Genomic DNA, 25,000 nt, shown 5'->3' on the forward strand with positions numbered 1-25,000 from the left:
GTCTCTAGCTGTCCATGCTGGTCGCCAACATCAGCTTGCAGGGACATGTAGCTTTCCTTCACATAGAGAGCTACACCCCCACCCCTTTTATCTACACAATTCCTCCTGTACAGGGTATAGCCATCTATACCCATGGTCCAGTCATGGGTGGAGTCCCACCAGGTCTCCGTTATCCCTATGACATCATAATTATTTGCATTAAGTAGGAGAACAAACTCCTGCCAAGCTTCTGGCATTTGTGTACAGGCAGGCAAGTGTCCCCTTGGTGGGTCTTGCCTTGCCCACAGATTGTGCCAGGGCTGGGGCAGGGGTGGGCTCCCTTAAGTGCCTTGGCCTGCTGGCTTTGCAAGGGTTGCTCAGTGGGCCAGCAGTGGTGGTAATCCCCCCATCCCCCAGAGGGCTTAGTTTAAAGAGAGAAAGAAAAATTTTTGTCTGTGGTAAAGAAAAAGGTGCCCTAAATTTATGCTTTTTCTCTCTTATTTTCTGTTATTTCTATCCTGTGCTGTGAATGTGAAACTGGTGAAGATGTCATAAAAACCATATAAACTATAGTATGTTTATAGATTTAATATGAAGCAGCAACCTTTTCATGAACACTAGACCAGTTTCTATTGTGTAGCTCAACTGGAAAAATAGTATCCAAGGGAATACTGGTCCAAATCATCTCTCCAGTTCAAAAGACTCAAATACTTGGACCAGTCCTAAGGGGTATGCATGGGCAGGTGGGGACAGAGTGCCATCACCTCCCAGAAGCTGGGCAGCAAAGCCCCTCTGTGGGGTGGGGAAGTTCACATATGGCCGTTGTCACCACCATGTACCAGCTCAGTAAGCTTCCCTGCCCCACCCCATCCCTGCTCCTGGGAAGCAGTGACACTCCATCCCCACCCACCTGCACACCATCCCTGCCTCCCTGCTCTGTGTCCAGCCACATTACTACCCCCTCCCCAGTGTTTGGCCACATGCTACCTTCCCTCACTTCTCCCTCCCCACTCCATGTCTGACCGCTGGGGGTACTTAGACTAAAAAAGGTTGAAAACCCCTGCTCTAGAGAGTTAAAGTGGAAAGGAATCCTTTCCCCAGGTTCTGAAGTAGGTTCAAAATCATTCCAGAGCCACTGTGACACTGGTATGGCTGAAGTAGGCTCTGTAACTCATGTACCTGAAACAGCAATGGGAAAATATATGGGAATTTGCATAATGATCTTTCCTGAAGCACCATTCTTCTCCTCCAGATGAGTAAAGCTTGGACTTACACCAGGAACCTCCAGACAGCTGAGACCTATGTTGTATGGTTGATACAAAACCCAGACATACTGTAAGCATTCTGCTCCATAGGAGGAAGCAGGATATAATCTATTTGGTGTATGTCATGAAGATTTTTCCATATATATACCCTGTTAACTCCTTTCTCTCCATAGTCCTTTTCAAAGTTGTGGCAAACTGCACTTTCATGGGTAGTGAATACTGCAGGCATTTCACTCAAGTTGAGCACTTCTAATAGTGTGAAATCACAGAACCTCTTCTTCCTCTTAGTTTCCACTCAGAAAAGAAATTTGTAATTCAAAATATGAGAAACTTTGAATCTCAATCCCCCTAAGTACCCTAAGATTTAAGGACCTGCATCTCTAAGTGCCAAATATTTACCTTACACCAGAACTTTTTCTTCCACAGTCATTATCAAGCTACACAAGAGAATCTACCATAACTATGCTCAGAGCCATTTATACAGAAGCCCAGAGCATAGTTTCATAGTTTCTAGGGTATGAAGGGACCTGAACAGGTCATCAAGTCTGACCCCCTGCCCTGGGCAGGAATGAGTGCTGAGATCATAATACCCGTCATAAATGTATCCAACCTCCTCTTGAAGACCCCCAAAGTAGGGGACAGCACCACCTTCCTTGGGACCCATTCCAGAGCCTGGAAGCCCTAACCATAAATTAATGCCTCCTGATATCTAGCCTGAACCTGCTCTCAATCAGTTTGTGGCCATTATTCTTTGTTATCCCAGGTGATGCCCGGGAGAACAGAGCCCCACCTATTTTCTGCTGGTTCCCCCCGGTGAGTTCATAGACGGCTACCAGATCCCCTCTCAGTCGTCTCTTGTGGAGGCTGAATAGATTCAGGCCCTTTAGTCTATCTTGGTGGGGCCTGGCCTGCTGCCCCCTGACCGTGCATGTGGCCCTCCTCTGGACCCTCTCAAGGTTAGCCACATCCCTCTTGAAGTGCAGCATCCAGAACTGGATGCAGGACTCCAATTGTGCCCTGACCAGCACCGCAGAGGGGGAGGATTACATCCCTGGACCTGCTTATGATGCATCTGTAGATGCATGAAAAGGTGCAGTCAGCCTTACTGACCACTTCCTTGCATTGGCGGCTCATATCCATCCTGGAGTCAACAATGACTCCAAGATCCCTTTCAGCCATTGTGCTGTTGAGAAGGGTGTTCCCCAACCTATAGGTATGTCACAGGTTCCTTCTCCCTAGACGCAGCACCTTGCACTTGTCTGCATTGAATTCCATTCTATTCTTATCTGCCTATCTCTATAACCTGTCTAGATCTAGTTGGATTCTGTCCCTCCCCTCCAGTGTGCCCACTTCTCCCCACATCTTTGTGTAATCAGCGAATCTGGACAGTGTGCTTTCCATGCCCACCTCCAGGTCACTGATAAAGATGTTGAATAGCACAGGCCTGAGGACTGAGTCCTGGGGAATTCCACTCCCCACATCCCTCCAGGTCAAAAATGACCCATCTACCACCACTGTCTGGGTGTGACCATCCAGCCAATTTACCACCCATCTGACTGTGTAGGCATCAATGCCACAGTCACCTAGTTTTTTTATGAGAATGGGGTGAGAAACAGTGTCAAAGGCCTTCTTGAAGTGCAGGTAGATGACATCTACCTCAATGCCTGCATCCAAGGTCTTTGTGACCTGTTTATAAAAGGAAACAAGGTTAGTCAGGCAGGATATGCCCACAATGAACCCGTGTTGGTTGCCTCTGAGTACGACCTCCCATGCTGGGCCCCCACAGATGTGCTCCTTGATAATTTTCTCAAAGATCTTCCCAAGGACTGAGGTGAGACTAACTGGCCTATAGTTACCCAGGTCCTCCTTCTTCTAAATGGGGACCACAATGGCACTTTTCCAGTCCTCTTGGACCTGGCCAGAGTACCTTGAGCACTCATACAGCCATGCCAGGGGCCCTACTATGACCTCTGCCAATTCCCTCAGTACCCTCGGATGAAGAGCATTGGACCTACTGATTTAAACGTCCAGCCCCTCCAAAAGTTCCCTAACTAGATTGTCCCTGACCCTAGGCATGGTGTCTTGTCCTCTGAGCTTGTCTGTAATCCTAGTGGGGGAGTTGTCCTGGTCCCTGCTAAGAAAAATGGAGGCAAAGAACTCATTGAAGAGCTCAGCTTTTTCTTTTCTGCAATTACCAGATTGCCAAGCCTGTCTTGTAGGGGCCCCATATTCCCTGGTGCCTTCTTCTTACTCCCTATTTATTTGAAATGGGACTTTTTGTTATCCTTAATTCTGGTCGCCAGCCCTAGTTCCATCTCTGCCTTGGCCTTACTAACCGCCTCTCTGCAATCATGAGCAATGGAGGTGTAATCCTCCTCGATGATTGCCCCTTGCTTCCATTGACTGTATGCCACCCTTTTTTTCCCCTCAGGCCCTCCTGGATGCCTTTACTGAGCCAAGGGGTCTTTTTAGCACTCTTGCCCCCTTTGGTTCACATTGGAACCGACTCCCTCTGAGCTTGGAGAATCATCTCCTTAAGGAATAACGACCCATCCTGGACTCCAATCTCATTGAGGTTCTGAGTCCCTAATGTCTCTCCTACTGATCTCCTTAGCTCATTGAAGTCAACCCTCCTGAAGTCAAGGACTTTTGCCTTACTGCTTGCTTTCACCACCCTGCACTAGATAGTAAATTCCAGCAGACAATGGTCACTAACACCGAGGCAGTTGAGCAGCTGCAGATCCCTCACCAGGTCATTGCCTGTGGCAAGAACCAAGTCCAGAAAGGCATTTCCTCTGGTGGGATTATGTACCTCCTGGGTTAGGTGGAGGTCCTGTATGCAGGCTAAAAACCTATGTGAGCATTCAAACCTGGCTGACTGATCCTCCCAGCAGATGTCGGGTAGTTTAGGTCACCCATGACAACCACATACCTTGTCCTTACAGCCTCCATGAGCTGACCTGAAAATTCCAGGTCCAGCTCATCCCCCTGGTGAGATGCCTTTCCCCACAGCCCCCTTGCATTCCAACCCACAGTGCCTGAGTTTGCCCCTCTTCTGAGTCCATCATGATCATGGAGGACATGTACTACTCTTTAATGTAGAGCACTACCCCCACTTTTCTTCCTACTCTATCTTGTCTACACATCCTATAGCCCTTGGTGTCTACTGCCTAGTCATGGGTAGAATCCCACCAAGTTTCTGTAAACCCAATGAGGTGTGGGTTTTTGCTAGCTACCAGTAGGGCGAGTTCCTCCATCTTATTCCCCAATACTTCTAGCATTTGTGTAGAGGCAATTAAGACTCCTATGGGTGTTCGTGCTGCTCTCTTGTTCCCAAGCTTGCTTGGGCCCTTGTCACTTACCTGGGTCGTTCCCACTTGCGTTACCTGGCTTGACATCAAACTGTCCTCCTGCACCTTTGCATCCTAATCCCCTGATGAACCTAGTTTAAAGCTCACCATAAGAGATCAGCCAACTTGGAAGAGAAAACACATTACCTTTTGGGTAGAGATGTAGCCCATCCTGCCCTAAGATGTCTCCTGCATGGAAGTATGGGTCGTAGTCAAAGAATCCAAAGCCCACCTAGTAACACAAGTTCCGAAGCCACCAGTTTACCTCTCTGATGCAGGCCTTGTAGTGCCGTCTGCTTCTGCTCACTGGAAGAACAGGTGAGAAAATCACCAGTGTTCCCATCTCCCTAAGCTCGGCCCCCAGCGCCTTGTAGTCTCTCATGACGCTGTCTGGATTACTCCCAGCCACGTCATTAGTGCCTGCATGGGTGAGGGTAGCGATCAGAGTGCCAGATGAGGTCCGGGATCATTGCCGTGATGTCCCGAATCTGAGCTCTGGGCAGGCAGGAAACCTCACATGCCATGGGATCCAGGTGACAGATGGGTCCCTCTGTTCCTCTCAGGAGGGAGTCACTCACGACGAGGACCCAGTGTCTCTTCCTCTGGGTGTTCCAGCATTGCTCAGTCTGCACCGTGCATGGAGTGGCATCAGCTCCTCTGGAGTCATCCTCACCTGCCTCCTCCTTCGATACTGCCAGGGCCTCATACCTGTTCTCCAGTTGTACAGGGGGGGCTGCCACTGTGGCAGCATGAGTAGCCCTGCCCGTGGTGGTAACTGTCTGCCATACTACTGCATCAGATCCATCCTGGGGTGCCTTTCCACCATGCACTTGACCCTGCAGAGAACCGACATACCTGTCAATTTCGTCCTTGTCAGCCCTGATTCCCCTCAGCCTGCTGATCTCCACCTGGAGTTCCCTCACCTGCCCAGAAGGTGGGTACACGTGAGACAGGTGAGGGAACTCCCACTCTCCACTCCCCTGCAAGGCCACAGAGGCCCTGCCAGATCCTAAGATAAGTTCTCAATGCAGATCAGAAGCTATCTTCAGATAAATCACTGTCTGGATGACAGTTATAGCTCTTGGGCATGATGTTACTTGTACTTACTCCTGAAATGATATCCAGGGATTACCCATGTGTAGGGACCATCCACTGCTGTGGCCCCAACACAACTTTTGAGGAAGGGGTGGCATTTGAGCTGCTAAGGCAGCTAGATGCCAACCAAAGATTTGCTATACAAGGGAAATGTTCTGAAGGCCATTTGAGCTAGCTGTAAGGCAGATTTGCACTAGGAAATCCAAAGCCAGAAATCCATAATGAAAATGTGTGTTTCCCTTTTAAGTTGTGCACTGTGCTCCTGTGTTTATGTAAATGCAGGCCTTGGAAATAGAAGCGATGTAGCGCTTCATTTGTGCTCCTACAAGAGGGCAGTCTGGCTGGAGTTTCAGCCTTTACCCTGAATTAACAGATTCCAGACAGACATTGCTGTTTTTCAGAAGATGTTCTCACTTTTTGGTATGCAATTTCTATTGTTTTCTGAACAGTAGTGAAGAGACAGGAGAAACACTTGGAAGCGTATGAGAGCTGACGTGATAGAATGCAAAGCCTTTCAATGTCTCAGTGGTCGGCTGTGTAAATTAGTAGCTAGACCATTTTACAAATGTATATTATTTACCCAGCAGATGCTGTTACAGTCTCGAGTGTAAATACATAATTAGACTATGTACTGCTTTGTGAAAATCCTTTAATAACAAAGGTGCCACTGGGTGCTAAAATAATTAAATCAGCCCATTTGAAACAACACTAGTTCACCACTCTAACTTGGGTGATATAATATTACACATTCCTGTAAAAACAGCCAAAGAAATCAAGAATGATTAGCTATGAACATCAGATACAAGGGATAATGTTACCCATTCAGTAGCTTTGGGTTTGGCATCAGCCTAGTGTCACAGTTGAAAAAGTTGCAGCCAACATACCAACAGCACAGACAAAGAACAGATGATCCATCTCTTCTGCCATCTATCATGCACAACATTGCCAACTCCAGGGCTTTACCAGCACTGACATTTAAAACAAAGTATGTGTCAACGATATTAAATAATATACCAAGCTGTGGGTTATTAAGTGTGGGGTAATATGACCACAGCAATTAAACTGAGATTAAAGAATGATAAAGTCAATGTTATACATGGTATTCAGTGGGTTTTTTGTAACATATGGAGTCTTGAATATTTCACAGTGTAAAAGCCACATCAGAAACTAAGGGACTTGTCAGTCAAAATCAACTTCCTCCTTCCTCACCCCCACCCCAACAATCTGACATTCTTGAATGGTGATAGGTTTTATTCTGCATATATTCAGGAAAGGAGGATCTTTTGACTTGAGGCTACAGGCTGTAGCCCAAGGGACATGTTCTCAAAGAAATGGTTTACATGGTTGCACACTAAAAATGCATGATTTGTCAATCTCTTTTGCATGGCAAGCAGTCAATGGATAAACCAGAAGGGTTAGTGGGCACACAAGGAACAGACTGCAGGCAAATGACTCTTTGACCAGCAAGTTTATTTTCAGACCACTTTGATAAGAAGCCTGGTGAAATACCTGATTTTTCTTCCCAAAGGGTTCTTGATTGGAATCTAATGAGGAATTTGCACATAACCCTCTTTTTGCAGACATGAAAGCGACTGTGTTCATTCCAGTTGAGTTAAATCCACAGAAAACTAAAACCAAAAGGGCACGAGGCAGCTCATCAACAATCTGCTCTCACATCGGGTCTGCAGGCGTTTCCCCTTCCAACAGAGCAGCCAAACAGAAAGGCAGTCAAGACCCAAAGTCCAATTCAGCCAACAAAAGAGGCATTGGAAAGTCAGCACTGGAATCACTTACAGGCAGCCATATTCTGGAATTATTTTGTTATTTAGTAGAAAGGCAAATCTATAATTAATGGTGAACTTGTACTGAAGTACCCAACCCACAGCTATCCAAGCATACCATAAAGATGCCCTTAGATAATTGAGTAAACAGACTTGACTAGCAATTGCAATAAGTGTGGGTCAATTATTATGTACCTTCCTCTAATATGCACAAATAAAAATCCTAATAAAAGGAATGAAGCTCATAATCCTTTATAAACTGTCTCCTACTATGAAACTGGTTTTTTCTGATGAAGATGCCTCACCACCTTTCCTATATATCTTTTAAAATTCCTCCTTTAAGTTTCCCCTTATAAGAGAGCGCTTATACCTTATATTTTCTTACCACTAAGCTAAATTATTCAGAAATATTTTTAATGTACATATATGTTTTTAAGGTCACTAAATTCTTAGCTTGCCAATCAAAGCAACAGCAGGTATCCAGAGTAATAAAGATCATAAAACAATCTACATTTTTTTAAAGCATGGAGGTTGTAAAAGAATGCCTACACCATGTGCTATATTGACAAAATGTATGTGCAGAAGAACAGGGAGTTAAGAGAAATTAAAATGTAGAAATTTTCTCAAAATGTCTCCAAAGTTCAGCAACGGACACATGATATTTAACTTTGCCACAGAATTTTCCAAAATGCAGGATGTTCTACAATCAGTTCAAAATGGCAAAGCACAAGGTATAGTGCAAACATGATAAATTAATAAATATCTAACATATTGTAAGATCAACAGTTCCTTCTACTTCAAAGGTGTTACAGAAAATGAGTCCTTGATCCTGTCTATACTTAAACACTTGCTTAGCATTAAGAATAAGAGTAGTTCCACTGAAATCAAAGGAACTGCTTGCATCTGAAAAGTTAAGCATATGTATAATTCAGTATCAAGGCCTTAATTCTCTATTGCAGTGCCACTGCTTTAATCCCAATGGAAAGAAGAGGCATGACAAAATCCGGTTTCCTTATAAAAATGAAAATTAAATGAAAATGTGAACTCACATGCTTTAAACCCCTTATCCTATATATAACAGAAGGTACAATATTTGCAGTTCATCTGACTCACTACTTGTATTGTTCAGCCTTGATAGTGCACTAATATTTTTTCACTTCTTTGCACTTAATCTACTGGGGTTGAGTTCTATTCTTTGAATCTGTGAGTAAATCCCCAAACTATGTGCCACTTGCGGCCCTTGAAGGGAATCTCTGAAGATTTCAGTAATCTATCCTGAGCAAAAACAGATTAAATTAAACTAAAATAAACAATGGGTTCCTATAAGCAGAGGAAAAATTCTTACAGTAACATAAGAAGACCGGTATTGAGCAGACTTCTGATCCTCATTACATGTCAATGGAGTCTTACTATATATTTACTACATATCAAGTTTAGAAACATGGGATGTCCAAGTCCTAATGGTAGTGCTAGACTTAAAATTTGGGAACAGCTAACCATCTTAGAGATAATGAGCCCCACCCAGAGGGAAATGTGCTGGCAGTCACAGTTGAAGCTGCAGAAGCAGCAGTCAAAGACTTTTACTAAGTCCCCAAAGCAAGTAAGAATTTCCCTCCACCCTTCCCCTCCATGCTCAGCGGTATCTCCCCTCCCTCAGCTGTCTCAGGGGTGAGTGGCTTCAGAGCTGCTCCACCCATGCTCATCCAGGGACAGCTATAGCAGTAGCAATGGGACTGGTTTCTCCTTTCTGCTTGGCCATTGGGTATTCACTGCCAGCCTGGGACCAGCTCAGGGAGGGGGAACCTGCCCACTGCTGCTGCTTTTCCTGGCTGAGCCTGGCTCCCTGTGCAGCACATCAGGAACAGGGAAGGATCCTCCCTCCTAAGCCCCTGGGTCAGCCAGGGAATGGGAGGACAGTGACAGCAGTGGCCAGGGGTGGAGGGGGGAAATGGGAGGGGACCAAGGGTCAAAGAGTGGAGAGGAGGGGGACATGCCACTGAGCGTGAAGGAGAAGGGGGGATGAGAATTCTGAGAGAGGAGAGAAAATATTCTTACCTGATTGGGGGACTTTTTTAAAGTCCCTGCCTGCTGCTCCCATGAAGCAATCTGCCCATCCTGGTGCAGGCGGGAGCTGGGAGCCAGAGTGCAACCACCCCTGCAATGCCCATTGCCTCATCTACACATCCCCCTTTACAAAGTCCTGGATCCACCCCGGCCCTATCAAAACCCAAGGAACAAGGAGGACATGATGCATTGCTGGTCTTCTCCGTGCATAACCTGTGGTCATCTAAAAGTCACCCAAATTGTATGTCACAGAGATCTTCCAAGACATGGAAAGAGATTTTCATCTTGCACTGACAATTTGTACTGTAATTCAGAGTGCCCCCTCCTACCCTGCACAGCCACAGATTCTTTCTAAAATGTTCTCCCTACTCCTGTAGTCTTTTTCCCAAGACAGGCAATTGGTTGTTTGGGTTTCAAAATGAGGGAAAATCAGAATACTTAAAGTATTTTAAATCAAATTCAGAAAATATATAAATAATTCTGGAGTTGAGACAATGAATGCCACATTTCAGCCCAGAGCACTTCTGTTTTACAACCTAGCCGTAAACCCCTCAATAATGAGGTTTATAATGGAAATGCTAACTTCCCCTTTACTCCAGTAGCCTGAACTTGCTGCTATAATTAGCTATTTTTGTAATTTAGTTGACTACACCTTAGAAAATAAGTGATTGTGACATAACCCCCTTTGTTTTATTATAGAAACTCTTAAATGTTCCAAAGTGATATTATTTTCCTTAAACAGATGCAACAAAAAGGGGGAGGGGGCAGATGATGGGACAGAAAACAAGTACACTGTGTACAACAGATAAAAATAGCCTGGCTTGTCATTTCCAGCTATCAGTAACAAAGCAAGTGGTTGCTTATGAGATGTAACTTCAGTGCAGCCTATACAGAGGTTATTTTACCTGTGGAAACTCCCTCTTCTTGGCTAATGTCTCTCTCTACCCCTAGGAACAGACTAAGGCTTCTGCTTCATGGCATAGCTCTGTTCCATGGGATAGGAGTGTTGAGAATGGCTCAGTTGTTCTAACATTTGAAGGCCAAAAACATCATATTGTAGCCTTATCTACAAAGTTAGTCTCTGTTCAGCCATGTACTGAGTGTTCATTGAGTATTCCTGAGTGTCCTCTCCCTCTCTCTCAATCAATGATAGTTGAAGGCATTCACCATCTTCCAGACTGGGACACTTTTTATGCATGACAATGTAGGGTATGTCTATACAGCTACCTAGCTGTACTCCCAGGCCTAATCCAGGTGGAAATCTGCAATGTGTCCTCATTAAGAAAATGTTTAGTTTATCACCAGCAGTGCTCTGGACCATCAAGACCTATAGATGGATCCAGGATTGTGCCAATGGGATTCTGGTATATTCTTGCTTCGTCTGTTTGGCACACCATGATCCTGGAAGCCAGTGAGCTCTCAGAGATCATGGGTAAAAATCAGTGGAGCTTCTGCTGGAAACCCCTCATGTGCTGTGAGTTCTGAGTTCACTGGCTGGTTGGTACAAGGTCCACTCAGAGCCCCTGCATGAACATAGCCCTGGAGCCCAGGAGTTGAGCAAAAGCATCATTTATCCCTTTTTTCCCTGCTTTTGAATTAATTAAGGGGTGGGAAGGGAAGAGAGAACACCAACAGCACTCACCCCCTGGACTCCAGAGGTGTGTGCAAGCGGGGACTCTGGGAAGATCCCACCCTGACTCACCAGTAAGCTTACAGAACTCCCAGCACCTGCGATGCTTCCAGTGGAGCTGCATTGACACACTGGTGATCTTTGAGAGCTCACTGCAGATGCAGTGGACAGCCAAAGACGGTGTGTGACTGCCCCATCAAACCTTCTCTGGATCCACTCCCATCAGGGCCTGAGATCAAACATTTCTTCACTGTGGTATGCTAAATCTACAAAAGGAGATCCAAGCACAGGAGAGGAAATCAATTGGCAGTGAGATTTCCTGGTAAAGAATGCTCCCAGGTTCCACCCTAAATAATGGTATAGGCATACTTTCAAGTCCTGTAGCTAAGCACCATTTGAAGAATAATGCTGAGATGTTGTCTATTGGTATGTTATGTTCCCAAGACATTTTTTATATGCTATGTAGCAAAGTATTGAAATAAGCAGAAATAAGTAATTGGTCTTTGATAAAGCACTAGTAAAGTATTTGTAAATTTAACTAAGAAGAAATATAAATACAATATATGATGAATTTAAACATGAAAAACTAAGGACATTCAAACATTTTTCCCTATAGCAACAATTGTAAATTATTTCCTTTGTGTGTATCAGACACAGCATCATGTACATGCTATTAATTATGTATTTGTCTTTGTAGAAAAATTATAATGACTTTTGAAAAGTTGCCTTTGATTTTCCCTAACTCTTGTACATTTAAATACTGTGATAGCATAGTTCCTGATCATTCCTCCTTCTTCTCTGTGGAGAGACCACAAAGCTTGTGTGACTTTTGTCTGTGGAGCAGGAGTGGGATCATTGTTACCCCTAATCTCCCTGAGCCCCACTATGGCTGCATCTTCATTATCCTGCCCCATGGAGCAGGAGACAGTAGTCAGAAGGGACTACAAAAATTACCAAAACTTGATCCCAGGTTCTACTTCCCTTCAGTGAACACCTTCCACATGGATTTTCAGGAAGAGTAGCTAAAATGCTGGCACAGCTTGTAACACTCCAGCATTGGACTGACCATGTCAGTTCCTAATAAGGGCGCAGACAGAAGTGACAATTTTCACCCAATCTGGCCACAGAAAGCAGTTTATAGCTGTGACCAAACACAAGTGCATAGCTGCAAACAGATTTAAGAATGGCTGATTGGGTGAAAATCTAACTCCTTGTTGCATGAGGTATCAGATGAAAATGTTTCAAACTGTAGTGTCTTTTGTAATGTGTCTGCAGAGCTCCCAGCCTGTCACTGTTTTCAGCATGGGAGGAGAGGAAAGTTATGGTTACCATACATATGGGTTTTCCTGTACATGTCCTCTTTTTGAATCCTCCAGTCTCCATCCAGGTGGGTTTTTCAAATCTGACAAAATGTCCAGTTTTTGCTTTGCTCCACTGGTGGGAGCAAGCGGAGGAGTGATTGTAAGCAGGAAGCACCACATGTGTCCGTGCACACCCTGGGAGCTGCAGGCAGCTAAGTCTGGGTTGGGGAGCTGGGGCTGGAGCATGACTGGGGGGTAGGCAAGGGGACTACCTGCCCCTCTAGTGGGGGAAGGAGGCAGGGAGGCCTTTTGAGGGTAGCAGGGACTCCATGGCTGGGCTGGCAGCACAGGAGCTTGTGTCTGTGCTTGTGCCATGGCATCCCCAGCCCAGGGTGATGATGAGTGCCACAAGACTCCCTTCCCCTGGCCATTGTTATGGGAACCTGGCTACCGGCTCCCAGGCTGCACCTAGATTCCCCACCCCCCTGGAACCAACAGTGAGCTTCTGTTTGGTCTGGGGTAATGCTGTAACTCAGAACACTTTGCAGAAACCATTCTGAGTTACAGCTGGGAGCTAATATTTTGAAGACAGGGAGTTTATAGTGAAAACGCCTCCTTGATTGTTATTACAGAATAATGAAATCTTGGTTAAAGAATTAACCAAGGCCTATTTTTTACTGTACTTTATAACAGGACCCAACCCTTATCCACAATTAATAGGATCTAACTCCCCACAGGGTACCCTTGAAATTATGGAGTCCTGGGTGACTCAGGGTGAGTCAGGTTGGCAAGATCAAGCTCAAAGTAAAGAAAGAGCCTGATCCTTCTACATTAGTGGAAAGTTTCCCACCCATTTCAGTGGAGATAGTATCAGACACAAAATGAGTTTTGCTTTTTCTGTTTGTGCAGTGACCAATCCTAACTAATTAATTTCCAATTAATTCCATTATTTCAAATTTCAGGGGCCAAATTCCTCAAGAAAGTCCAATCCCGGAAGAGGAATCTTGAGACAGAATGCAGCACATATTCCAGCTCTGCAGCTTTTTATAACAGGCTAGCAGGTAAGGGACCAAAGGGAAGGGAAATAGGAATCAAGGGCATGATCTGTATTTATGTTCTCCCCAGCCACCCCTTTGGTCCCATAGCAGAGACTCTATAAGGCAGACACACCCAAATTATTCTTGCTCCTGTCAGAATTAATCTTCATGAGGGCAGTAGGAGCATTAGCTATAGGCACACCCATTCAAGCAAAATATTTGTATCTGTACATTTGCCTAATTGGCATGGTGCCTAAATAGAGTCCAGGATACTAAAATAATGAGTGAAGTTTTGTTGATTGTAAAGAAAGAATGTTTCAGTTAATGTTGTAAAAAGGAGATGTAAAATGCTTTCAGCAAGATACATGTTGCAACTCTAACTCAGGCAGCTTCATTAATATGAGGGAGGATAAGCCATCTGTGAAGGTGAGCCATTGCCTCAGAGTTTTACAGTAAGTATGAATATCACATCCTTAGCCACAAGGCAAGTATATCACTGGTGTATTCTAGGGCAAGAGCACTGAAGCAGGAAGAAGAACAGCAGTGCTCTTAAGCAAAGCTTCTCTGGTTACAGAACAATTATAAGAGCATTCATAAAAACTGCACTGTTTTATTAACCAGAAAACATCTCCACTATGCAGCAGAACAGCAAATCCCACAAGTGAATGAAGTATAACTGCTCTCTTTTTTAGCTTTAATTTACTTTTACTTTATGTCCATTGGCAGCACTGCAGCAGTAATGCTAAGATGTATCTTTACAACCTATTGTTTTAGGTAAGATTATATCAACAGCTCCAGATGGACATTTTAAAGAATAAATTCTGCTTTCCCTTATCACTGACAGGAATCACATTTACATATTCTACTGGTGGACCTGATAATGCACACAATGATTAATGTGCTTCGATGTACCGATACCTGTAGACTGTTTGATCAATGTCTCCTGAAGAAAGCGTATGCTCAGAGTCCAAAAACACCTTGTGATTAATGTAACTAAATGTTTGGGGTCAACTGAAGCTACAGTTTCTGTTCCTGATTCAATATCAAACTAAAGATAGGTCACAGGAGAGTGGATTAGTCATGTGGAGAAAAAGTCTGAGTGTATGACTTCAAATATCTCCTGAAGGAAAGCTACAGAACAGCTTCTAGCATTTTTCAGTTGCTGCAGAATTCTGCACAGTTTTTCACCTCATTGTTAAACAGAGAGCCCAACATGCTAATCCTTTTAATGCCAGGATATTTTCAGTATAAAAACTAAGTGGGTTTGATTCAGTCCTCCTCATTGAAGCTTGGATTTATTCAGATTTATTTATTACAATTAGTGAAGCACAAAAATCCAAGTCTCTGAACCTATTCCCAAAAGAGAACACTTCTTACAGTGAGAAGAGAAGAGAACAAAATTCATGAGTGCATCAGGCCTTTTCCCAGGTTTATTTGGTCATTTGAGATAATTGCCTATTTTGTTTCATTTTCACAGTACTTTTTTTATTTATTTAAAAAGATATAGATATAGAAGGAGGAGACTCCCTCCCTTTTATGGCCCTGTACCAGTATACAGGGCCATAAAACTCTATAGCCCTCCAGGGAAGAATTCTCCCAGCACAGGCCTTATAAGAGCCAGGACTGCCCCTGGAAAGGCCCCCTCAGAAGCCCTTTAGTATAAGAGAGATAAAGAACAGCTGTATCTTTTCTTTCTGTTCCTTCATACAGGGAGCAGGCATTATTTGTGTCCACTGGTATTTAGTCTTTTTCTGCCTTTCCAGCCACTGAGTTGCCCTTCCTTGTGGCCAGAGTTCACAAAATGATTAGCTGAAGAGTTTGGCACATGCACACACAGGGAATTTGCAGTCTCTAATGCTATTGCCAGGTCATACACAGCATTGGCTCCTACAGCTAAAAACTGATATGAGATCTCAGATACCAATGGATATCATGGCTGTGATTTTTGCCGTGCGTCTGTGGGTGATTTGTCTAATCTGCGAACTGAAGGAAAGCTATGTGACAAGCTTTAATCCCTAGCAATTGGCCTCCATATCCAGAGGTGCAGCAGGGCAGCAGACATGCAAGGGGAAGAGCTAGCTGCTGGGCTGCCCTGGCTGGTTGTGGGGAGGGCTGTTTTTATGCTGCCCTTCCCCAAGTTGGCTCTTAGGCCTGCCACCCCTTCCTTCTCTTTATTTACACTACTTTGTATTTCCAAAGCTATAAAGGCAGAAGGCAGGGCAGGGTGGTACCTCAGAGACTAACTTGTTCAGAAGTGCATAAGCTTTCACAGGCAACAGCCTACAACAGCTTTTGCAATAGCTTTTGCATTTCTGAATGAACTTCTGATGAAATGGTATTGGCTTCAGCTAACACTTTTGGCCTGCTTCATTGTCAGTAAGGTCAGATTCAGGTTTCTGGGCCAGATCCTTGTCCCCACTCTAGTGAATCAGTTGCACCACTTGTTCACTTTCTGTTGATTATTCCCCCTAAGAGAAATCGCTCTCTATAGTAAGAGAATTGCTGTAAGAGGACCTTCATCATGCTTCCCTTGGCAAGGCCTTTGATGAAAATGCCCAGCCAAGTCATCATGGCACCATGATAGCCCAGTGATTCCAGTCTGTCAAAATGGCCTATTGGGGCTTGTCTATATGTCATCAGGCACAAATCCAGGGAACGATTGGACTGAAAACACCCTGTTCACATGAGCCAACTGATATCCTCCAGAACTGAAAGTTTAGCAGTAAGGCTACTCCAAACTTATCCCTAGGGCCACTCTCAGACTTACCAGAGACTGAAGGCTCAAAAGCAGGCACTGGGAATGAGCCCAAATCAACCTCCTTGGCAAACTTTCAGGTCTGGAACACATGAGAGAGGACTCAGGTGGGTGGAGTGTGCTCAGTCCCATCCTCACTGGGACTCACTGATGATGCAGTACAGGCAAGCCCTAGAAGGCAGCTGTATGAATGAGAGCAGCTATGGAAGATGTCTACTCTAATTTTCATTGGGGAAGAGGTTGCCATCAGCAAGCTACACATGCATCATCATAGAGCCACCTGGTCCCTTTTCCTCAGCCTCTTGAGCAAAACTAAGTGTAATTCAACTATATCTGAGGTGTCTTTCTCTAACTTTAGAAGTATTGATATACTACTTTATTGTAGAACCTTTGTTCCAAATCCTACTAGCATCAAACGAGCTGTACAATGAGTATTATAACTAGAGGGAAAAGTGCCTATTTGCTTGCTAAATAATGCAAGTTGTTTATCCTTTCAGACTGCCTGGGTTGGCTTTTTATTGTTGTTGTGTTTTTTTTCCCCTTACCCCTGTGTAGCATGACACAAATGCATAGATATTTAAATAAGCAACACCATATAAAAATACAGCACCTCAGCACCCTGTTTATAATTAAACAACTGGTTTACAGCATTATAGATGATAGTAGCTTTTAACTTAGGAAAGCCTTAAGATCCTCTGAGACCCCATATATTATTCACCAAAATATTCAAGATTAATAAAGGTATCTTTAATACTAATATAGCTGCAAGAGTTAATATATGTAAAATAACTATTATGAAAAGTATTATCAATAATTTTAGGAATAATGTACATGCATAATGAATGAATTTTGCCCATGGGTATTAGCTTGCATCTTGGCCTGATTTAGTATGGAGAAAATCTGCATTATAATGAAAAGCAGAATTATCACATAGTATAACTGCTAGCTTTATCACTGCTTGGTAGAATCTTAAAACTATCATCAAAATATTAAAATTACACTCACTTAAATGATCAATATAATACAGAGCTACGTGCACATGAATTACTTTCAGAATAATGCAAACAACTTTAACATCAATTTGCTAAATGTTAATTATTCTTCTAAAGCTGTATATTAAAATAAAACAAAAAGGCATTTAAGATATTTTAGTCTCTGGTAAGAGGCCTTACAAAGTGTGCTGCCTTGATATAAGTGTGAAATGAAATAATTTATCATATTTTTATCAACTGAAAGGTTTGTTTGTTCCTACTGAAATTCTCAGGTATTTTTTAAATGACAGACACTTGGTCTACTAAAGCAAAAAGATTTTTATTTGGGGTTTTCCCCCATTTATGTCTGTGAATTATATGGGAATTCTTCTTGAACAGAAAAGAATGGCATACTAAAAAGTGAAATGTGACTTCCTTTCTTTTGGAAGAAGTTCTGGTTGCACAGTTCAATGGTTCCCCAAGGACACACTTAGGAGCAGAACCCCCTTAAGGGAGCAACTCTGTCTGCACAAAACCAAATCAAATGGAATAATACAACTGAGCAGCTTTACGCAGGGAATACATTTGCTGGGCAAGTAAGTAAATTGTTTTATACACCTAGATACATCTAAGGAGTCTAGATTAGATGTTAATTGTTTAGCAGAAATTATTACATAGTTAGTGTGATTCAAACACTGTGTTGAAGATTTGTATTGCAATCACCAGTAAATCTGCTTTTCATCATCAACTAGCATTTAATTACATATAATAGGAGTCTTATTAATGTGCAACATAGCAATGTTTTATATTGTATGGGCCCCTAATGGATAACATAAAATGTGTGATGGTCATCAAAATCTTTCTCCAAATACTTCATAGTTTAATCAACACTATTTAATTAAAACTATTTATTATTTAGAATACAACTAAATTGGTTATATAGTTAAGTGCTTCCTCATCCTAGACTGTAAGTCCTTCCTCCTACCAAAAGATTTTACTTCGGGACCAGGTTTTAATTTTTCCATAGCAGGAAACACAAACAACTGTAAATGCAAAAAGTGCAGCTGACAGTAGTGATTTGCTACTACAGTAAGTACTCACACAATATTTGGTACTAAGAAAACAAAAGTATATATCTTTAAATTGTGATCACAGCTTGGTGACAAATGCAATGTTTAAGGCTTAGTTTAAAAATTGCAGCCCTCCTCGTAGCTTGAAATAGTGGGAGACTGGTCTGTTTTATTTGATTGTTCACAAAAAGTAACAAAATAGTAAAAATAAGTTTTATTTAATATACACAACGTATACAATTCTGAAGTGAAAGCCCCAAAAAATATATAGAAGTATTTCTCTGGACTTCAAAGGGTTCTAGGTCATGCCCATGTAATTAAGAATATGGCTTAATCCATCTATCGCCCATGTTAGAGCAGGAGTTGTACTGTGTAACGGTGGGCACAGACAGAAGTTATATTTGTTGTACGATTAGCCCACTGAAAGTGTTCTACAGCTGTGCCATGACACAAATGCATGGCTGCAGAGTGTTTTAAAAATGGCCAATCATATGACAAATTAACCCTCATTGAATGAGGGATCAGATGAAGGCACCCAACTCTGGAGTGCCTTAGGGAACTTCTGTTCCCTACGGTCAATCCATTGTGCAATTGGGGCTGGCCTAATGCAGCCCAGCCTCATCCCTGGTTCTGTCTACAGGAAGGGAGGAGGGAGAGAGAAGGGGGAGCGAGCTGCCAGCTGGGGTTTGCCCAACCTGAGCTGGGGGGGGGGGGGTGGCAGGTGTATTGAAGTCCCCCCTTCCCCAGACAACTCCTTCCAGTTCAGACTGGGAAAACCCCAGCCTGGAGCTTGCTCCCCCTCCCTTCTCCCCCCCCTCCCTTCCTGCAGGCAGCATCAGAGCTGGGGGTGGGGGGGACGACCGAGGGGAGATAGGCTGCAGGTAAGCTTCTTGATTCAATCAGCTCCACAGTGGAGCTCAATTTCCACCACTCGCCCCATCCCTAACACAACAGGTGAATGTCTGCTGGGTGTGGGGGAGCTGCTGTAACTCATGGCACTTTACGTAAAGTGCCATGAGTTAAAGGAGGGGCCTGTCAGCACATTATATGGCACATGTTGTTTCCAGGAGTTCTGGAGAAGTATAGAGGACTGTTTGCTCCAAGCCACACTCCACACATACCATCCTAAATGGCACAGATAGAAGGATATGACCAACTTTCTGCCTGACCCCTTCCCTGCTCATTAGGCAGATGGCAGTGCATTTTGTGCAATGTACATCTAAAGGAGGCTTTAGCATTGCAACTAACCATAGTGTAGGCCACTTCCCTACACTCCAGATTTGCACCTGATTAGGGCTTGTGCTAATCGATGGATGGGTTATGAAATATTCTTGACTAAAGGCTATTCCAAGGAGGCTTGCCCTATGTCTTCTAATGTGCTGTAGTTTAGTTCCAAAATGTGAATTAATTTCACTCAGCATTAAAAGTATTATTCTTTTTGGCATTTTTACAGACTATTTCAGCTTGATAATGCTGCAGCAAAATACCTACCTTTTTATTAATCTGAAATTAAACTTCACTTCAAGAAAAGATAAGTATCTGTGCTGGATTCATTTGAAGCAAATTAGTTTCTTCAAAAACATGCAAATATATTAGGAGGAACATTTCAAAATGATTGCTGAAAAAGAAGGTTGTGTGGGGTCCATCTTTGGAGACATTGAAGAATGGAAGCAAATGGGAGTAAATGAACAAATTAATGATTGAGGAAGATTTTTTTTTTTTTTATTCTGGAGTCTCTGTCCAGCTTGGCCTCCCAAGTTTGAGCAATCTTTCATTGTCACCATATGCCAAGAGATTGATTCAATTAAGATTAGCGACACTGAGAGGAAAAAGTGGCATGTTTTACTTTTGATTAGTATTGTCTTTCCTTCCATCTCATAGTGACTGTAACCCCTACAACCAAGCCAGTTTAAATATATTAAGTTATAAAAGTAAATCATTTGGTCTGTATAAGAAAGAGAAAACAAACTGAATGGACATTTGTATTTTAGATGCTTTTTTTTTTTTTATTGCTTTGTAAAGAGTCTGTTTTCATTTCATGTCTTGAATTTAATGTACTTATAATTAGCTCTTGCTCATTTCTGAAGACTGTGGCAGTTGGACAGCCCATAATGCTGAATACAATTTACTGCAGGAAACTCACGTCCCTGTTAACTTTTGAAGGTGAACTACCTTCTTTTCTTACCCCAAACATGAGCCTGAAGAGCTCTAGAAATACATTAGAAATATTTAATGTCCAAATCATAAATTAGATTACAGGTAGATTACACTTTAAAATGAACTAGAGATTCACTCTGCTCACTTCCTGTCCACCCCATAAATAAATAAACGAACTGAGCTAAATTTGTGACTAGTGTAAACAGGATCAATGCTGCTGCAGCCAATGAAAGTTGTGTTCATCTACACCAGTAGAATATATGGGTCCAAGATATTTTTTCTTCCATTTTCTTTTACCTGTATTAGAAAGGTAAGAAAATTTGTTCTAACAGTTTACCTATTGCCTCTGCCTCAAGAGGCTTCTTAACACATCCAAACTACCATGTTAGTTATACTGGTATCATAGGCACAGCAGCATCTAGTCTTTGTAGCAAACGGAGCAACAAATAGGAATAACAGCTAAAGAACATGACAGTCTAGCACAGATTCATTCACAGTGTTACAAAAATGATTTCATCCAACTGCCAAGGGGAATAAGCACCTTTATAGTTGTACTGCTGTTTCTACTCAAGGAAGCTGATTCAGCATAACTGTTTGGTTAAAATCAATAAATAAGTAAACAACCTCCTAATTGGCTGAGCTACAGCTGTACAAAATACTGTACATAGACTAAGTTTTACTGCACTGTAATCTTTACAAACACTGGTTTGTTTGTCTGGGGCCCAATTCTGCCCAAAAAAGGTCTGATTTTTGTGGAGTTAATCCTTGGTTTGCACTGATATGATGAGATCAGAAGCGGGCCTGTGAAAGGCGCTCTGTACTCCTAGGCTTTGGTAGCACCCCATATACATCACAAAGTTGTTTTAAGCACTTAGGACCAGATCCCCAGCCGATATAGAACTTCAATGGAGCTATCCCAATTAATACCAGCTGAGAATTGGTTTATAAAGTATGTGATTATAGCCTTTTATCTTTGCCTCCAAATTTTTATTCCAATCCAAGGACTAGGTGTAATGAAATAAGCAGTCTCAATCTCCTGCTGGCATTAGTTCACATTACAAAATCATTATACATGATTTGACACTGTTGTGCACAGTTAGCATAGAGAAGAACGTGTTCTATGTCTCTGGAGACAGTGGTCCCTACAGATAAGGTTGGGTTTGTTTGTGTGTGATGGGAAAGTGTGGTGAGAAGTACAGCTGGCTGGTTAATAATGAGGACTTTGATGTTCGGTCTTGCTGGTCCCTTAACACTCATCAAGACCAATATTTGTCAGAGTAAAAAGGGAGGGGGGGGGGGAGAAATCAAACTGTTGTTTTCTAAAAGGGCAAGTAACATTTAACAAGTGCAAGTTTAAAGTTCATAGTTTGATAAATATTTTAAATCAAGCCCACCTTTTCTACTGCTTTGTTCAAACTTCATTGTACCAGTTTGCAGTTTATATCCACTTTAAAAACACAAGCCCTGATCCAACTTAACAAGCCACTTTCTAACACTGGCCTGCTCTCCTCAGGCCCAGATCCTTATAAAAGACCATGGAACTAAATAAACAAAAGTGTAAGTATTTGCAAGAGCAAGCCATAAACATATATTTTGAGATACATGGCAGAAATGGCCAGAATCAAGAGCAAACTCTAATTCACAAGCTGACAAAGTGACAGCTGAGCTGTTTATGGCCCATTTATACCATACCTTGTAATAATCATATCTTTAATTACTAAGTCTAGTAGAAGAAATACATGACTAATGTTCCCTATTTCCATGCCAAAGAGCAAGTCTGTCACTAGTAATATGGAAGACAAGCTCAGATCACAGTCTCAAATCATAGAAGACAGTGGACATACTACTAAGCGAGTAATTATAATGGTAGTTTCAGTTACAGGTTATGCTGGCATTTCCCACTACTGCCAGACTGGGGCTGAGTAGACAACAGGCTAGGAAGTCTTGTTCTGAAGTCCCCAGAGATTAAAAGAGAGGCAGAAATCAATTAGTATTGGAATAAAAAGAAGCAAAAATGAAGCCAGGTGCTATGGAGTGAAGATTTGATTGAACTTCAGTTAAAGAAGGTGGAAAGATTTCTCACAATTTTAAATGAGAATTGCCTCTTATTTTATATTTACCGAATTATGCTAGCACTGTACAATTATTTTGGCCTACAATTACCATTGCTTTAATATAAACAATGTTGACTGTTTAAAAAAAACAAAAAGTCTTTAAAGTTTAAAAAGCTTGGGATAGGGTATCACCATGAAATGGACAGGTATTACTATTAAAAAAGTCACAAGTCTCGTTTCTATTAGCTAATGCTTCTAACATAACTCCAAATAAATTGATACTCACCATAAAGTAATAAGAGTTGGCAACACCAAACATGTTTAAGGAAAATAGAATCTGATTCCTTTGACCATAAATTCAAGGTGAGCATTAAGGATTTATGGAAGTAAAAGTAGTAATAAAGTACATGCACTTGCTCTCTGTATACAGTAAAAGCTTCGTTTTCCAGCACCCTTGGGAATGTGGGGTGCCGGATAACAAAATCCAAAGAGGCATCTTTGCCTATTTGTGCCACAGCTTCTCCCGCCATGTCCAGGGTGCCGGTGACCCTCCCATGGCATTGCCAACCCTCCCGCCACATCACCAACCCTCCCACAGGTCCGCAGGCCCTGAGGGACAGGGAGGCAGGCCCCGCACAGCCTGCTATGCCCCAAACCACGGGGGCTCGGCAGCACAGGCTGCTTTGCCCCAGGCCGTGGGGACTCGGAGAAACCAGAAGTGCCACAGTGGGCCCTTCTGGTTTCACTTTACCTTACAAGCTGGCATGCCGGTTAATAGAACATGTCAGCTTGTAAGGTGCTGGTTAACATAGCTTTTACTGTATATACATATATACATGTAGAGCGAGAGAATGAGTATGAATGTATATAGAGAGTACTATTGTGTGTGTGCGCGTGCGCACACACAAAACTTGTATATGTAGAGAGGGAGAGGGAATGGGAGCGTGTGTGTGTGTGTGTGTGTGTGTGTGTGTGTGTGTGTGTGTAATTATTACACACACACACACACACACACCCCCTATATAGAATGTTATTGCATTTTATTGTGCTGTATTAGTGAAAGTTATAAATGTACTACTACTTACCAGGAAATGAGGAAATTAAAATTTAAGAAAACTTGGTCAAATGGGTTATCTTTCAAAACAAGGGGCTAATTTTTAAGGTCCATCCTCCAGCAGCTGCAGTTTCTCCAGCAGAAAGGTCTTGGAGATATCTGGCTTCATTCACCATTCATTTTTAAATGGTGTAACAGTTTTATGACCTTCCCCTTAATGATCACCCATTGTGCAATGGATTGCCAATCAAAGATCGCTTAATGACAAAACAGAATAATTTAACCCCTATTCTAATGACAATGCACAGAATTGCCCACGTTAGTGTCTTGACAACAGAGTCATAGAGAAAGTTTTTCAGCTGAATGAAGTAAATAACATTAACAAGCTATCATCCTCTTCACTGCCATTTACAATGGGGTGACCTTTGAACCCTGAACTTTTTCTTTGACTGATCACAACCATTATAATGTTTGTGTAAGTCATTTAAAACTGCAGGTGTAGCGACTTACAATACCTAATAAAGTGCATGGATGAATGTGTAGGCTTCAGTAAAGCAGCAGCTTGGGACTCCTGGACAAAACAAGAATGAGCAAAGGCATTTGAAAAGAATTAATGTACCATAATTCTCTTGCTAGAATGATACATATAGCAAAGCATTTTACTCTGTCTCCCATTTGGCCATTTTTGGTATCTTCTGCCAGAAAAGAAATTTATCATTAGATCTGGTCAAATCTCCAAGCTAATTCTCTGCTAGTTTTCTTTCATAGTTCAAAAGTGAGTTTTGCCATTCTTTGTATGACTTCATTGTAAACAACTGGACTATTTATTTTTATTTACCTATAAGTTCTATTGGTTAGAGTAGTGATTCTCAACATTTTTTGAATGAGGACCCATTTCTAACATCAATGGCCAGTCCTGACCTATTGCCCCTAACTCCTGACCAACTGTCCCCCACCCCCAGGCCCTAGCCCTAAAATGTGTGAGGCAGGGGGTGGTCATGTGGGGCCCCAAGCAGCCTCTTGCAGGCTGGAACTGAGCCAGCCTGCAAGGAAAAAGGCAGTTTCCTATGTTTTTCTCCTTTAAAGGAGAATCCATTTTTAAGGTCCATTTTTTAAGTTTGTTCATGACCCTTTAATATATTCTTGTGACCCACTTTTGGGTCATGATCCATAGGTTGAGGAAACACTGGGTTACAGCATGCCAGGAACTGACTTTCTCAAGCACCTAATTCACATTAGAAAACAGGAGTCAGGCTGCTAAGTTACTTAGTTAATTGGGGGTAATCAGAGAATGGTAGCAATATCACATAATGTACATCACCATGCTAGCAGAGGACAGGCGTCTTCTAGTCCCATATTCCTACCTATTCAACAGGTCTCATAATTTGAATGTTTGCAATTAAACTGGGTACATCTACACATTCATTGATGCACTTT

Source organism: Crocodylus porosus, unplaced genomic scaffold (genome assembly GCF_001723895.1).
Source record: "Crocodylus porosus isolate Cpor-Errol unplaced genomic scaffold, CroPor_comp1, whole genome shotgun sequence".
In the NCBI taxonomy this organism is placed as follows: Eukaryota; Metazoa; Chordata; order Crocodylia; family Crocodylidae; genus Crocodylus; species Crocodylus porosus.